The sequence below is a fragment of the Empidonax traillii genome, unplaced genomic scaffold, assembly GCF_003031625.1.
Source record: "Empidonax traillii isolate 1590-97213 ecotype Southwest subspecies unplaced genomic scaffold, ASM303162v1 scaffold458:size851334, whole genome shotgun sequence".
NCBI classification, from domain to species: domain Eukaryota; kingdom Metazoa; phylum Chordata; class Aves; order Passeriformes; family Tyrannidae; genus Empidonax; species Empidonax traillii.
In genome coordinates, this window is record NW_020955651.1 from 491327 (window position 1) to 505080 (window position 13754).

The following is a 13754-nucleotide window of genomic DNA, read 5'->3' on the forward strand; positions in this document are numbered from 1 at the left end:
CAAAGATTTCTTATTCCAAGTGCATTGCCAGGAGCCAACAATAAAAAAATGAAGTAATACACATAGAGTGTTGTCACAAGATACATCAGATGTGATCACTGCTTTCCCTAAAGGTATTTTTTGTTAGGCTGTCCTGAAGAAAGCAAGCCTTTTGAATAGGCTTGGTAATTTTCTCTGTAGGGTCAGGAGATGTGCAAATTAGAAGTTGCCAAAAATATTTCATAGGTGCCCACAGACTAAGACCTTGTACTTGTCTTTAAACAGACAAAGAATCTCAAGTCTAGCAAGTAGACTAGAGACATGTCAAGTGATGAAATTGAATGTGAATGTAAAAGCTTTTCTCTGCTAAAAAAGAACACAGCCTTTAGAATAATATTAGCAAACCCTACTATGTCACATTGTTACAATCAGCATCTCTCTGGGAAATAAGAATACATTAGTTCAGGTCAATATCTGCACTTCCATCAGACAAAATTACCTAACTGTCTTTGTCTGGTAATGATAATGACATTGTTAGCCTCCAGGGAGTTGACGTCACACAACTAAGCAACTCAGGAAGAGCACTGTGTATAAGTGAACCAGCAAAGACCTCCACAAAGTATGAACTGATTCAGCTGAGGGATTCTATTCCAGTGCTGCTGTGCAAAAACCCAAATGTGCCCCAAGCTGTACTTAAAAGAAAACAAGCAAATTGCAATAGAGTGTTTTAGTCATGTAAACAGTTGTAAGTGATCCATCAGAAAGGAAACATTTAAGGAATAGGAGGGGTGCCTATATCAAATCTACTGTGTTCAAATCATACTCAGATGTATACGTGTGTATTTGCGGTTGTGATGGCTAATATTCCTTTCCCCTGTAAAAAATTGAAATCCTTTCTCTAATGTCTCTCACTATTTGTATCTATCTACTTTTCTATATGCACCTGCTTGCCTACCTATAAGTACACCTAGTTCTTCCAAATACAGCTAAGGTAACTAAACATCCAAGCCTGTGAATAAGGCTAACTGAAATGTATTGTCATCATTGAAGTAAAGGTGGAACATGAAATCGTTTTCCACTGCTTGAAGACTGTGCACTGTTTGCACACCCTGTCTATTTAATAAGAAAGGAACAGCCAGTTTATCAGAGTAATCATGGGGACTAAGGTGGGAGGATTTTTTGGGTGTCTGTTCAAGGCTTTACATGAAGCTAATTCTCTCTGTATATTGCATTTATTTGATTAAAAGAGAAGTTCAGTCAATATTGCTGTAGAAAAGCTGAGGCATGTCTGAACTCATTAAAACAGGTTTTGCACACTGACACTGATGAAAGAACTGATGCTGGTGCTGCTGCAAGTCCATTTAGTTTTTATTTGACATCAGATTGCTTTGCCTGTACTGTCAGAGCTTGTATATGAAGTTGCAGTACCATGAAAAAAGAGCGTATCTGACAAGGACCCAGGGATTTCTCAGATGATACCTGTACACTGCCTCATTTGCCTGGTGTGTGATATAACAGGTCTGGGCTTTCATTCTCCTTCTTCCCCATCTCAAAATGGTGCCTATGGTCTCTCCACAATCTCCTCCAAATAGCTGCATGTGGGAGGAAATACCTGCAATACAGCTTCTCCTACCCTCAATCCACCTCACATATGTTTGAGATGGGAAAAAGAAATGGGGCAGTCACAGGCATCCGAACTTGGCACTTGCGAAAGGAAGTAGCTCTGCTAGAGCTAAATCTTCTGCTGCCAATGGTTTTCAGCCCACTGGGCTGCCAGGAAAATCTGCTGTCAGTGGATGCAGCTTACCTAACCTCATAACTGTGTGGACAGATTTTTTGTAGGGCATTCATGAAGGCTGTCTTAGCCTGCTCAGGCTCATGTCACCAGACTGCTTCTATAGCCTGGGTGGGAGCAATGAAGCATGCAGGACCAGTATGGGATCCTGTTTCTCTCTGGTGACTGCAGAGGTGATTAGCCTCACAACACTAAAGTTAGCTTCCATGAAAACATTTTTAGTTGGACTTTTATTAAAATGACAGCTTCAGGGTCGAGCAGATTATATTCCTATAACTGTATTTTGACGTGCTGTTTTGCTTTATTTCTATCTTCACGGTGTTCCTTAAGCACTGCCCAGAATTTTTAGAAACTTCAGATCTAATCTGATTCATCTGTTTTGAATAACCTTGCAACGTTAGCCAGGGAAGATCCTTTTTATTCCCTCTTTTAATCTGCAAGCTAGGTTTCTAAAAGGATTTGTTCCACTCTGTTCATCTGAGGGTTTCTTCATCAGTTCCCTTTAATGAATTCTGAACACACTGGTCAATTCTGATCCTGTTTGCCAGGGCACAGAAGTCTCAGAAATACTTGCTTATTGAAAAAAAAAATGCTGAGGAGAGGTTGAAGCATTGGAGCTTGATTAAACTAGAGGGCAGTGTCCCCCCCTTACCTATAAGAAGGTGGGCCTTGACTCTTCACAAGGTTGACAGGCAGGAGAAGAGGCATAAAGCGAAACAGAAGAGTTTCATGCTGGATAAAAGGAGAAGCTGTTTCTTCAGGCAATGTCCCAGAGAGACTCCACGCTTGCATTGGAGGTTTCAAGATGCAGCGGAATGAAGAGCTAAACAACCCGTTGTGATCTCAGAACTGACCCTGCTCTGAGTTAGATCTTAAACTAGAGCTCTCCAGAGGTCCCCTTCTTTTCCCCTTGATTATATTGTGATTCTGAGTTTTGCCCATAGAGAACCTTAAGCACTACTGGATTTAGGCAGAATTGCCTAACCAAGCTCAAGGTGAAAACTCAGTGGATTTTTTTCATTATACTTAGGAGGAAATATTTAAAGGTTTGTCTATTTTTTTTTTTAGCAAATAAACTACTTCAAACTCTCTATATTTACATGTATTAACCTGGAAAAGCTGAATTTTTTCCAGTGAATCTCAGAACTACACATGACAGTAAAAGTTTGAAATTAATTCTTGTAACCATGTTCTGGGATTCAGGGTCCTTGCCTTCAGCATTGTCTCTGTATGATTACTTTCCTGTGACTCTAGCAATAGAAAATTTATATTACCTCATCAGGAAGCAGTGGAGCCCCATCTCTAATGATGAAAATCCCTCCCAGTGTATCCAATCTGAAAAAGTTCAAGTCCTGCTGCAGGCCCTAAGCTTCAATATCATTCAAAAGCCAAATCAAAATCTTTACCAAAACATTCAGTAGCAACATGATTCTGCTACCAGAGTCAGACCCTGCTGCAGTCTCAGCTCTTTCGCTCCTCCCAACTCTTTCAGCAGAGGGCACCTTTGGATGAGAGAGGAATCAATCATCCTAACTGGGACATGGAAAATCTTGTCTCCCACACTCCACTTCTATAAAGCACAATGACATCCAGATGAACCTAAAGTTCCCACTCTTTTGCCCTTCTAGCAAACCTGCTATCTTCAAAATGAAGGTTGCCAGGGCACCTCCAGGGCTGTTCTCTTGGCAATGTAATCCAGCACAATGCTGCTCTGATGGCTAGGCAGCAGGTAGGACACAAAACCAACCTGCCCTCTGAGGTTGTTCCTATGCTTTGTGGATATGAGACCACTTGAACTGAGATAAGAGATACTCCTACAGAGACACTTTCTCAGCTTCTAACACAAGTACCTGCTGTAGGCATCCTAGGCAGGTAGACCATATGCTTATCCTGTCTTTTCTTCTCCGAGCAACCTTTACCCTTCAACTCCCACCAGGTTTTTTTGTCTTGATTTGTCTTGACCACCAGTTCCCAGGATCCATCCTCAGAGGCCCATCTCCCTATCACACACTGGCAGAATTTTGTCTTTTTATTCCACTTGGAGAAAATTTGGTAAGCAGAAAGCAGAAGCCCGTCTTTGCCCTTTTTAGTGACATTTTTGACTTCCATAGAATTCCAGCTAGGCAGCCGACTCTAGAGCTTCTGCTTACCCCATGCAAGATAATGTTACTGCAAACATAGTAAAATTTTTTTGTTATTTATCTGAAAATTATATTTTGAGGACAAGAAAATAAAATTAGTGTGTTGAAAGATTTACTCTGCAATGTTCTCTGCACCAATGAATGGCAGCTATGCTCTGGCATAAAGACTACTTTGCAGGTCCTGAGAATGGACTGCCAATTAAGAACACTAGATGTACACACAGATTAAGAATTAATAGAGTTTATAAATATATTCTGCTGGTCAAAAAATATTATCTTTAATTCAATCTGTAAATGTGGTTTGCATGCCACACGTCTGTTTATATGTGTGAGTGCTAAAGCTGTTTTAGTAGAATGGACAGGCATGCATTTCATATTTTGGTAATAAATTAAGCAACGGCTAATTTTGACTCCCCAAGTACTCATCCAAGAAGTTAATTGTGAAATTTAGGTGCATATTACTTTCTAACTGCGTTTACATCACAAACTTATTCTTACTTGAAATACTTGTAGTCCCTTGTGATTTTTGAGTGTGAAATATTCTTTGTGGTTTTGTGTTTTTTTTTCCCACCTCATGAAACTATTGTTTTAGGGTTAACAAAAGGAAATTTATATTTTGAAAGATCTGTATTCCTGTGAAATGACTTTTTTTTTTTTTTTTTTTTTTTTTTTTTTTTTTTTTTTTTTTTTTTTTTTTTTTTTTTTTTTTTTTTTTTTTTTTTTTTTTTTTTTTTTAGACATACTGCTCAGGCTTCTTTTGGCAAATATTTGAGCAAATTCACAATGAAAATACCATTCAATATTTGTTTTAATGGAACATCATTTTGGAATGATAATTTGAATGGTTTTCCTGTGGACGAACTACCTCACGTAGCAAACACAGTTATGCCAAATGTATTCATTACCATAAGTCTTGAGAGAAATTCAGTCCCCCTCAGGCAAAAATTAAAAAATAGAATGTTTAAACAAGCAATCTGTGTGGTGTTTATCTACACATGGGTTCACATGCCTAACATTCCTACTGACAACCATATATCTTTTCCCTACTGATTCCTTTCTGGTGCTTCATATTGATTATTGCAGTTCTCTTTATCATTTTTCCATTTGTATCCCAAATTTATTAAGTGATTTATAACCAAAACCATGATCTCTGGTCTAAATAATCTGAATGCTGAAAATAATATTAGACTAATATGCAACCAGATACTGAAACATTTCATTGTGTAACAATTCCTTCAGGTCATTAGATTTCTGTGGCAGGTGTTGTTTTATTTGCAAATTCCAACAAAAAAGCCTGTTTCCTGCAATATAAGATTTTGAGGATGGGAAAATTACAACGCTTGGAATATTTCTGCAACATATGTCAGCTTCTTCATTTCCATGGGTTGGACAAGTAAAGAACCCAGTACAGCAGACAGTACTGTATTGTGGAAAAGAGAAAGAATGGAGAAGAGAAAGTGTTTGCAAAGACTTCAGAAGAGTTTGGTATATGCATTCAAATCTAAATACAAGTCTATCTTGGTGTAACTCTGGAAGTTAATAAGATCACTGTTATTGGGGTTAAACTCATCTGTATGTATACATGTATGTACTATGCACATCTATGCATTCAAGTGGCCAATTCCATCTGGTTTCTATTATCTTGGTGTAAAGACATACACAGTGCGATAGACCTATTGATGGAAAATTCATTAGAGATTTGCCAACATCATTTCTGTAAATTCAGAAGAAGTAACCGAACAGAAAAATGCCTTTACCAAGTTGACCCCCTGTCCTCATCACTATGGCATCTCAGTATGTTCATAAAAACTCTGATTGTGGGGTCTGTTCTCTCTCACACATGGTTCTTTTTTCCTCTCCTTCCTTCTATCCCCATGCAGGAGTTAGGGGATGGAACTGGATTAATTTACAGACGTAATTACTCTATAACATGCAATACAATTTTCTTAGTGAGACATATCAAGAAATGGCACCTTTTAATTTGAATGTAGAGTAGCTTAGTTCATGTGAGAACAGGTCCTGTAATCTTTTAGAGACATAAGGGAACATGAAACCGGGAAAATATATTTTTTTTTAAAAAAGTTCCATCACTGAAATACTGAGAATGACACTAATTAGCATCTCTTCTCCGTGTTACACCTTTAAAATCCAAATGAGACTGGTATGTGTAAAAAGTGGCATAGTAGCTGAGTAAATTACAGCAACTTCAGTATCTGAGCATCATTGCTCAATGCCAGTAAAGTCCATTTAGGGAAGATAGATTCAGCAGTGTTGGTTCTGTCATAACCCTAATGTCATGGCAGCATAGAGTATGCTCAGCTCCAAAAACAAACTGAGAAGACTGGTAATGTCTCCCTAACTCAGTCTTAGCCCCACACGTCTCTCTCTGAAGTGTAGCAAGCTGAAGTGCATCTTTTTCCAATATCCCAGATGGTTCTTGTACAATCCCTATAACTTCATTCAGTCTCCTATTCCCTTCCTGCTTTTCCTTCCAAAATGCCACTGACTATGAATAATTTAATTTGCCTGCCAGAGTTCTCCATCACTTTCTTCAGCCTTAAGAGAGTAACTTTCTAACACTGTATTTCAATGTCTTCTGGCAGAATATTTTCCATCTGCTTTTTAGATGCGTGAGTGTGGGAGGGGCAGAGGAGGCTGGGATGACGGGGGTGGTGTCAAGGAACGACGCCAAGACATACTGCTCTCGTTGAAATGATCTACTGTTTCCTTTCTGTTTCTACAGGGCTTGGTACACTGCTCTCACTTCCCTTCAGTGTGGCTGCTGTTCCTCACTTCACCCTAAGGTAAGGATAAAAAAGAAAGAGGAAAAGAAAGTCAACTCCTTAATGCATAACTTTCAGAATGTGTTTAGGTTGGAAAAGTCCATGAAATAAAGCTTTTATCCCATTATCCTGGGCTTATCATCTCAGCTAGGACAGTAACTCGTATGAGAAGTATTTGAAGTATGAGCACTGATATGAAGGGACAGAGGGAGCTGGGCAAGAACGTGGGCACCCAGAAGGAAAAGGAACTGAACTCTGTCTCTGTCAGAAAGCATTCTGGGCATTGCTCTGGGAACTGGGAGGACAAGGAGTTTTCTGGTTATCACAAAAGGAAAATAACATAAAGCTGTAGCTGTTTTCCAAGATACTATTAATAGGAACAACGACACAAGGTTATTTGCCATGTGGATTTTAGGTTTTCTCCTTTACAATGGAGAAATCCCTACAATGAGTAGTTCTCTCTTTGAGCTGGTAGGAGCTGATAAACTCTAGGTCTTCTCTATATCTACATATGCCTTTGTAATTGTTTTCTGTGACAATTAATAAATAATGGGAAGCTGTAAGAGACATCCTGAAGCAGTATTTAGGATTGCATTGAAGTACAGTTATATAATAAGTAGAAGCAACTTGGATTAGCTCATGAAATTCAAGAAACATGACAGCAGGTATTATACTTAACGTGAAATTTATTAATGATAGATAAAATAATACAGTGTTCTGTTCTCCTAAATGACTACTCAGGTAGTTTGATGCCTGTGGCTGTGCTTGGTGTGGTGCACCCCATCACATTCAATCACAGATACTCAGTATGGCTGTGCAGGGTCTTTATGTAAATGGAGACCTCTTGGAAATCCCATCCACCTTTGCCACAAGCCAAGGAACTGAACTCATTCTGTGGAGGAATGGAAATGGAATGCAAAAATCTTTGAGCAGTTTTACTGTCGTTGACATGTAACGTGGCTGCTGATTGCTCCATTTTCTTCTTGATCTTGTGCATTTCGTTCTTCTGAGTTCTGCTAAATACAGTGACAATTCATCTAAGTTATGTAGCTTCTCAGAGGATAATTGATTATTAAATATAGTGGTGTTTTATCCATATAATGTATTTTCTTTAGTAGATAATAATTTGGATATCTGAATGAGTGACAGGCAATCCGATAGGAATTTCCCATTCTTGAAAGTTGTAGTGTAAAATTACCCCACTGAGATGTTCATGGGATAAAGACATGACTTTTCCTGATTCTTTCTAAGAATCATTAAAGCTGAAGTATGTTCTTCTATTTCAAAGAAGCAAACTTAGCTGCTGGTATCTATTCATTATTATTATACTGTGGATATATTACTACTTTTTTTCTCCATAGTTTTAACTGAGTTTAACAGATGAAAATCTATATGTAGCTGAGTAATTAAGTTATAGTTTGTCAAAGTTAGGAAACAATTTGAATGGCAATTCAGAAGAACCTCATCCAATACTTAAGTTAGATCATTGCTCCATGTGCCTTACAGAGTGTACAAGACAAAGACTGAAATCTACAGCTTTGTTCTGCTTTGCATTAAATTGTAGGGTTCTTTCTTTCTTCTTTTTCTTCTTTTTGAGCATATGCCACCAAGCATGCTAATGAACTAGTCAAAGAATCAGCTGTACTAACAGTTAATGAGAATTCAAAGAGATTTATTTAGCCTAGCATCATCATTCAGTGAAGATTCAAAGAGGATTAATTTGATTTGTGTCAAAATGGAGGAATCTTTATATAATCTGCAGTAAAACTTTCATGAATATATTTATGCAGACTTGCAAAGTTCTTCAAATTCATGTGTAAAAGGCTATGGGAGAAGAAGACAATATTTATTTATATGTAAATTATTCTTTTTGTGCATAAAATCTATTTTAGGTTTCAAATGTGTACATATCTCCTCTTTGTGAGACTTACAGAATAAAATGCTTGGGAACTTACAGGATAAAATGTGGAGCTGTTGAAATCAATGAGTTTTATATGTGATTTTAATGGACTCCAATATTCATTTACAAAATACTGATGGGTAGACACAGATAAGAAAGAACTGTGCAACACAGTTCTTAAGGACACCCTACCATACCTCAAAGCAACATTTTTTCTGGAATACATATCATGAATACAGAATGCATATTAGTGTGCTATCAACATTTCATCTGCTCTCTTCTAGAAAAGCTGCATGACTCACATCTTTCTCATACCCAAGTAAAAAACTCGTGCTAATAACGTCATTACAATGCACCAAAATTTCATGTGCGACTATATTAAGTATGGAAAAGACAGTTGATTCCAACACCAGTAAGATCTGTAAGCACATCGCTGTTCCTCAAACTCCATATCATTAGCATTTCCAGAAACTGTGCATGGTGTCCTGAAGTGGTTTTCATGCGCCATTTCCATGGCCCTTCATGTACTGCTGCTTTCACACAATGACCCTATATCATGCATGATGATACTGTGAGTCACAGATGGCTTTATTAAAAGCCTTGTGTTGAGCCATTTTCTTCACATACACATTGAAATCCAAATTATTCATGAGTAACTGTACTTTTGTTAGACAACTTGGGCTATCTAAACTGCAAATTCACAAGACTATTTATGCATGGCCAGAAAAAAAAGAAACTATAGCATACACTATGAAATGTCTTGTCCATCTCTTAAAATGCCCTTCTGCATTTATTTATTTATTTATATTTATTTTTTTTTTTTTTTTTTCACTTTGTTGTCTAGCAGGGCTTTTTAAACAATGGGGAGAAGTAACAAGTGAATTCAATCCTTTGTCTGACTTGTTCTTTCCAAGACTTCAGGTGGGCATTTCTAAGGCAGTGGATGTTAATCCAAGACCAACTATGAGAAGGAAAAACATTTTACTTGATCCAAGTGTTTTTCGGTAATTGATGTTAACGTTCAAATCAAGCAAATATTCCAACTAATATGTGTTTAGGCATAGAACATGATGAAAATAGTAGATCCGGTCCTGTTTTTCACCAAAATGTCCCTTTCCCACTGACCTCACAGCCCAGACTCTATTTATTTCAGTATTCTTTCATGCTTGGTAAGGGCATTTGCTAAAACATTTTCTTTCTGAAGGACCTTTCATGCTCTCTGGATGTGGTTGGTGTTGTCTGTCAGACATCATGTTCAGCACATATTAATAATGTTATGTTTCAGTGATAAGAAAATTAATGTCATGTACTGTCCAACCTATTATATGGATCTTGCACATAACCATTTAGACCTTCAGAATGAAATATTAGCCTTGGCATTGCCTCAAAAAAGTAAGGTAGGGAAAAATCCATTTTGTTCTTAATTTTAAATAGTCACATGTATTTACTTTTTATACTAACAGAATTAAGATGTGGAGAGTGATGCAGCATTTTTGGCCGGGGAAACTTAAAAACAGCAAGCACGTGGAAAGGATACTAGGCTGGTCCAGTGCATCTCCCATGGACATCAAGAGATATTCTGCCATTGGTGTCAGTTGGAGCAGATTCTGTGGAGCTCTGGCCAACTCAAAATCTAATGAGAAATGAAAAAAAAAAAAAAAAGATTTAGAAACTTCACTGACAAAAGTAGTAAAATCTGTTCCTCCCTAAACCAAACCTTAATATGAAAAACTGTGTTAAAAGACTAGGATGGAAGAATTCTCATGAATCTCATGAATCTGTTTTCTTTTCCTCCACATTATGCATACTAGAGTTTCCTTATGTCTTTCTGCACATCTGAAAGCCTCTTTTCTGATACCTCTCATCCTTCCATGCCCCAGGGCTCCTAAATTAGTGTTTTGCAACTGATGATCCTTGCACCACTAGTAGTCCCCAGAAATCCATAAAATTTCCAATAAAAACCCTGAAAATATACCGTAAAACTCTTCCATATGTGTAGTGGGTTTCTGTGGCTGGGTGTTGGTATTGGGTGGGTGGGGGCGTGGGCTACAGAGGTGACTTTGGTTAGAAGCTGCTGGAGCTGCTGCTCCTTGTCTGATGGAGCAAATGCCAGCCAGCTCCAGGATGGGCTTCCTGCCACTGGCCACGGCCGAGCCAACTAGGAGTGATAGTAATGCCTCTGTGATAATATATTTAAGAAAAGAAGGTTGTTGCACAGTTAAGAATTCCCACCAGGGTAGAAAGGAGTGAGCATATGTGAAAAACAATGCAGACACCAAGGTCTGCACAGAAGGAGGGGCAGGAGGTGCTCCAGGTGCCAGAGCTGAGGCTCTGCAGCCCGTGGTGCAGATCATGGTGGGGCAGCTGTGCCCCTGCAGCCCATGGAGGACCATCAGGGTACAGAGACCCACCTGCAGCCTATGGAGGAGCCCATGATGGAGCAGGTGGATGCATGAAGGAGGCTGTGACCCTGTGGGAGGCCCAAGATGGAGCAGGGTCCTGCCAGGGACCTGCAGCCCATGGAGAGGGAAGCCCACGCTGGAGCTGGTTTTTCCCAGGTAGGACTCATAGGCCCTGTGGGGGACCCATGTACAGCTCATCAATGAAGGACTGCACTCCATGGAGGAGTGACCCATGGGACAGCAGTTAGGGAAGAAATGCTGCCCCAGGAGTGGACTCAAGGTGGAGAGGTCATCAAGGACTGTCTCCCCACAGGAGCAGGGGAAGGACTCCTCTCTCTGAGCAGTGACAGAAACAACAACTGACCATAACCCCCATTCCACATCTTCCTGCACTGCTGGGCAGGAAGGAAGGAGGGATGGAGGGAAGGTGTTTTTTAAGATTATTTCACTTCTCACTCTTTTACTCTGACCCTGTTAGTAATACATTCAGTTAACATCCACTTTGACTCTGTTTTGTTTGTGATGGTGGATCAGTGACCTCTCCCAGCTCTTATCTCATGAATCCTTCACTGTGTTTTTCTCTCTCCTCCGTCCAGTTGCAGAAGGGAGTGAGAGAGTGGCTGTAGTGAGTACCTGGCATCCAGCCAGGGTCAACCCACTATGATATGCAAGCAAATGTTCACACAAAATTGGGTAAACAAAAGCAGTCAACTAAAATTCAGAGCTGAAACTAGTTTTAGTTTAGTGATAAAGGGAAAAAAGTAAAAAAAATATTCTTTGGCTGCCCTGCACAGGAGGAAGGTATTTTTTGAAATGGCTAAGCAGTCCTTGAAACAAAACTAGCTGAGAAATAATATCCTAGCCATAACAATTTCATGACACGTTCTTCGCCTGCCACATTAGGCCAGAGCACCACTTGTTGTGGCATAGTTAGACCTACCCATGAACTGACTGACCTACCTGATGGAAAGCTGACAAGGGCTTCTGCAGGGCAAATTGATCCCTAAGCCTCACTGGCACTGATCTGGGTCCCCCCCTCCTTTCTAGCCACCAGCCTTTACAAAACATACAGGAACATGATATCTCCGAGACCTCTACTTTTGTCATATCTTGTTGTAACTGGCTACCTAATTGGATGGCTATTAGATAGTACTGACAGATGAATTCAAAGACCTTATTTACTAAAAAATCCGTCTGAAAATAGAAAGATTGTAACAATGTTCTAGGTGACAGCCTCAGCATAATCTTAGTTAAAGAGTCATTTTTGTGCATGCAAATAAGCAGTCATGTTCTTTTAATGTGTTTTAAAAGTAAAGAAGAACAAAATTAATTTCACTGAAACAGGAAAACCTAAAATCTGCATAGAGCAGTTAATAATGATGGTCTAAATATTGTCTGCTACTGCAAAATGAAGGTTCTGGTTCAGTCAGTTGTGTTATGATAACTCTGTTATGTAAAATCAGGTCATGTGAATGTAATGCCATTTAGTGGGATAGGTTATAAAATCAGCTCTGATCTGAACAAAAATCCATTACAATTTCCCGTTCTCGCCTTGACAGGGGATAAAAACTTCGGAGTGGCCTACATTACCTGAACTTTGAACATATAGTGATATTGTATTCTGTGTTAAAAGAGTGAATTTAATTTTCCTTGGCCCAGAATGTAATTCTAAATAGTACTCACCCATACTCTCTTATGCTGCAATGTGTATATGTTACAAATATAGCAAAGTTAATTTTAAGCCATACAGCCTGTTATCATTGCGATGGGGCCCAGCACAACTAACCTCTCAGTTATTTACTTTGCTTTTCAACTTTTAATATTTCATTGAGCCTAACATTTCCTCTTCACCTGTACCTCAATCAAAACAATTGATATAATTGTATCTCAGGATAAGTCCTCTTCCATGCAATGCAACAGCATTGTAATCAGTAAAATAAAGAAGAGAAAAACCCTAAAAGTTTGTGCCTTGTCCTGCTGTAGAATTTTTAAACATGGAAAATAATATTGTCACAAATCATGACATTTAACAAAATTTCCATTTATTCCTGATATTTTATCACCATACAAAAGAAGTAGCAGGTTGCCCTCTTGCATGCCATCCATATTTCCAAATCTTACATCCTTGTCCTACATGAAAAAAGTAAACTTCACATAACTGAGATCATACTTTCCATGGAATGACCTAGAAGAATCACTGCAGTTTTCTCTTCACGGGATAAAGAGAGAAAGAGTAATCATTGCACAGAAAAAGAAACATTAGATGTTATTAGGGACCTTGGAGTTTTTTGAGACAATCTTCTCAGAAACAGTTTTCCAGACATCAGATGCAGAATGTTTCTCCAGGCCTTTGAAGAACTGGTGACCTGAAAGTAAGTAATCACAATGAAAACAGTGCTCTTAAATCAGCCATGAACTCAAACTTTTTCACTGTTTATTCACAAAAGAACTGTGAATATTTCTCAATTATGAGTAATGAAAGAAGTTATGTCCTTCTTTAAAAATGTACCTTTTTTATAAAATATTTAATATGATCCTGTGCTATACAAGTAGACTGCAGAAAGAATAATATATTAATTACTAGGAGAGATCATTATCTACTTAATTAATGTATCTCTTGAACTTCCTCTTAACATATATCGTGGATGGTATCATGTTCTAATGCGTTATATTTATATTCTGTCCTTTCTCTAGAAGTAAAAATGAGGCTTCAGTACCATTTTGGATATAGAGATTTGCTAAACAAATTAGCTG

At 38.5% G+C, this 13754-nt stretch overlaps 2 long non-coding RNA genes across 2 annotated transcripts; both read right to left on the minus strand.

Annotated features, from left to right (window-relative positions):
- Positions 1–5166: 5166 nt before the first annotated feature.
- Positions 5167–5936, minus strand: LOC114063218. Its single transcript, XR_003572529.1, has 2 exons — positions 5889–5936; positions 5167–5335 (listed from the first exon to the last, which is right to left on the minus strand). It is a non-coding gene; the product is annotated as an uncharacterized LOC114063218 (long non-coding RNA).
- Positions 5937–8349: 2413 nt separating this feature from the next.
- LOC114063217 lies at positions 8350–13119 on the minus strand. The gene is made up of 3 exons (XR_003572528.1): positions 13064–13119; positions 10047–10231; positions 8350–8522 (listed from the first exon to the last, which is right to left on the minus strand). It is a non-coding gene; the product is annotated as an uncharacterized LOC114063217 (long non-coding RNA).
- Between the last annotated feature and the right edge of the window lie 635 nt (positions 13120–13754).